The following is a 3657-nucleotide window of genomic DNA, read 5'->3' as shown; positions in this document are numbered from 1 at the left end:
TATGAATGTTATTACATTTGATGTAGTCACTGACTTCTCTAAGTCTATTCTCATGATCCATATTTCTTCTGTCTTTTGTTCAGCTTCATTATTTCCATCCTTTTTAAAAAAAGATCTTATTTATTTATTTGACACAGAGAGAGAAAGCACAAGTAGGCAGAATAGCAGGCAGAGGGAGAGGGAGAAGCAGGCTCCCCTCTGAGCAGAGAGCCTGACGTGGGACTTGATCCCAGGACCCTGGGATCATGACCTGAGCTGAAGGCAGACGCTTAATGGACTGAGCCACCCAGGCACCCTTCCATTATTCTTTTCCATCACTTATTTGTTCCTCAGCTTCTTCTATACTTGTGGTCATTACATTCGGCCTGTTTCAAATCTCAGTTATTGTATTTTTCATTCCTGACTGTTTTTTAATTCTTTTTTCTCTGTGGTAAGAGTCTCCCTGATGTCTTCTATGCTTTTCTCAAGCCCAGTGTGTATTCTTATGATTGTTGCTTTAAATTCTCCATCAGGCATATTTCTTATATCTGTTTTGATTTATCTCTGGCCATGACCTTTTCTTGTGTTTTCTTTTGGGATGAATTCCTCTGTTCTGGCATTTTGTTTAAATCACTGTCTCCTTCTCTATGTTAGAATATCCTGTTATGTTTCCTGCTCCTGAGAGTAATAGCTTTATGAAAGAGGTCATATTGTGTCCAGGGCCTGGCTCTTCAGGATTTGTTTGTGGTGTGTGCTGCATGCCCTCTGCTGCTGTGTTTTGGCTCCCTTACCTATTCGGGCCAGTTGTCTGCAGAGGCTTTCCTTGCCTGCATGGGCAGCATGTGGACCTTGGCCAGAATATGTTGAAAAAAAAAAAAAAAAAACGATGGTTAGATGCCATGAAGTAGGTGGGAATGCCTTCGTTGTATGTGTGTTATGGGGCCTCTTCCATCCTTGTCAAGGGGAATGCTAACCTCTCCTTTCATACAACACTGAAGATCTTTTTGAATGGTATTTGTTTGGGAATCTATGAATTTCATGAACTTGGATGTTCAATCCTCTTCCCAGATTTGAAATATTCTCAGGCATTATTTCTTTAAATATGTTTTCTATCTCCTTCTGTTTCTCTTTTCTTTCTGGGACTCCAATTATTTGCTCATTACTTCATTTGATTATAGCCCATAGTTTATGTAGGCTTTCTTCATTTTTTTGATTGTTTTTTTCTTTGTTCTGTGACTGGGTTATCTTAAGGGCCTGTCTTCTACTTTATCGTTTTTTTCTTCTGCTTGATCCATTCTAGGGTTGATCCTCTCTACTGAATTTTTCATTTAATTCACTGTATTTTTCAGTTTTAGAATTTCTGTTTGGTGTTTATTTTTTGTGATTTCTATCTCTGTTGAATTCTCATTTTGTTCATGTGTTGTTTACTGGATTTTCTTGCATTGTCCTTCTGTGTTTTCTTGTAGCTCATTGAGTTTCCTTAAAACAACAATTTTGAATTCTTTTCAGGTAAATTGAAGATCTCCATGTCATTGTGGTCAATTACTGGAAGATTATTGTGATCCTTTATTGGTGTTATGTTTCCTTGATTTTACATGTTCCTTGAAGTCTTACATTGCTATCCTTGCATTTGAAGATTTTTTTTAATTTTTTTTATTTATTTCAGAGAGAGAGAATGAGAGACAGAGAGCACAAGAGGGAAGAGGGCAGAGGGAGAAGCAGACCCCTTGCTGAGCAGGGAGCCCGATGTGGGACTCGATCCCGGGACTCCAGGATCATGACCTGAGCCGAAGGCAGTCGCTTAACCAACTGAGCCACCCAGGCGCCCCCTATCCTTGCATTTGAAGTAGTGGTCACCTCCTTCATTTTTTATTGACTGACTTCCTGAGAGAAATACCTTCTGTCAGTCTTGTCAGAGATCCTGAGACCTTCTATGGATACAGCTCAGCTCATCCACACTTTTTGCTCCCTCTTGTGGCAGGATTCTTAAACTTGTACGCCTTCTCTCAGTTTTGCAATGCACCAGTCCAAGTTCTGGTTGCTTCCCTTTTGTTTTCCCATGGGTGGTGCTAAATGCCCAAATTTGCCTGCAGATTTGGGTCAGCTTTCTGCTTACTAGCTATCTGCCAAAACTCACTCTTGCTGCCATTTGGAGTATCCAAATGGTGCCAGCCACAAAGTGTGTGAGTGTGGCACATAGAATGCTGGGGTGCTCATGGAGGGATCTGCTCACTAGAAGTCACAAAGGGCACATTGATGGGCTTCCTGATAAATCCATGATGTGGTTAGTAGAATCTTTGTCCCTTTGATACCTTCCAAGCCCTGGCTGCTGTTCTCTTAGCCACTCACCACCCTCCAGTTGTCCAGCTCATAATTCAGTACTCTAGGTGGAGTGAGAGAGAAATAGGCCTCTTTGGCAGTGTCCTGCACAGTGGTGAAAGCTGGACACTTATTCACCCACTTTCACTTTATCTTACAGGAGAAATCATGGGTCAAGGAGGGCACTCTTGGCATTGAACTGGGCCACCTTGGGTGAGGAGTGATGCTAATAGGTAAACTGAAGGGACTTCATTTTAGAAAAATTCTATTTCTTCTGTTTCTCTGCTAAGTCCCTTTATTCATGTTCTATATTTTGCATCTGAGTAAACCAAAGAATCTATGTTTCCACTCCAAGAGGAGACAAGAAAATTAATCATTCTCCAATTTTTGTCCTAGACCCCAATTACCTCATAATATCTAAGAAGGACCAGATCCCAAACATGTTCCAGGACATTAGCTTTGAACAAACCATAGTCAAAACTGGCATCAACACCCACTACTTTTGGTGATTCATGGAATAACACTTATTGTTTACCTGACACTCACCTTTGATTGGACCTTACCCTGGATTCCTGACAGAACATGTATCCTGGACCTCTTTCCAATATAAACCCCTAACCCCAAGTGATGGGGAAACTCACATTTCCTTTTCTGAGTCTCCCAGACACTTTGTCTGCTATATGCAATCACTTATGCTAGTCAATAAACTGCTCTCACTTCCTCCTAGCTTGTGTTTGATTTCTATCATGCACAAAACCAAGGCTCATCTTGGCTGGTCCTGTGAGACCCCCTCTTGGTCCTCAGATGTGTCCTGCCTATGTCAATGCAGGTAAAGTCAAACTGTTCCTCTTATCCTCTTCAACGCATCAAATGTCTGTTTTTCTTTTTTCTCCAACAGTGTGCTAGAACTTCTCTGCCGGACTCCTGGACTTCCACAGTCTCTCTCATCTGTGGATGATTGTACAACTCTCTTCTCCAGAGGTTTGCAGACCATGGTCTAGAGGGCCTGTGCCAGTTCACAGTACATTTCAGGGTCCAAAGCTGGGACTGAGGTCTGTATGCCTGTTACCTGACATATGGGTGGGTACAACTCTTCTTGAGCCATCTGGCATATGGTGCTGGATCTCACAGGTCCTACAAAGGTACTTTTGTCCACGAATTGATGCCAAATTGCTGTTGTTGAAGGGGGTATACAAAAGAGGGACATCTTATTCAGCCATCATCCTGATGTCACTCCCAGATCCTTCCCTTTAAATTACTTCGATGGACTTTCTTTAATCCTAGATGACTTCTTTGTGTCTCTCTTTATTTTTAAAAAATATTTTATTTATTTATTTGACAGAGAGACACAGTGAGAGG

At 41.5% G+C, this 3657-nt stretch overlaps 1 pseudogene; it reads right to left on the bottom strand.

Annotated features, from left to right (window-relative positions):
• Positions 1 to 857: 857 nt before the first annotated feature.
• LOC118026117 lies at positions 858 to 972 on the bottom strand (annotated as a pseudogene).
• Positions 973 to 3657: the final 2685 nt, after the last annotated feature.

The sequence above is a fragment of the Mirounga leonina genome, unplaced genomic scaffold (assembly GCF_011800145.1).
Source record: "Mirounga leonina isolate KUSES-001 unplaced genomic scaffold, KU_Mleo_1.0 Mir_204, whole genome shotgun sequence".
Lineage (NCBI taxonomy): Eukaryota > Metazoa > Chordata > Mammalia > Carnivora > Phocidae > Mirounga > Mirounga leonina.
This window is presented reverse-complemented; position numbering and strand designations above follow the sequence as displayed.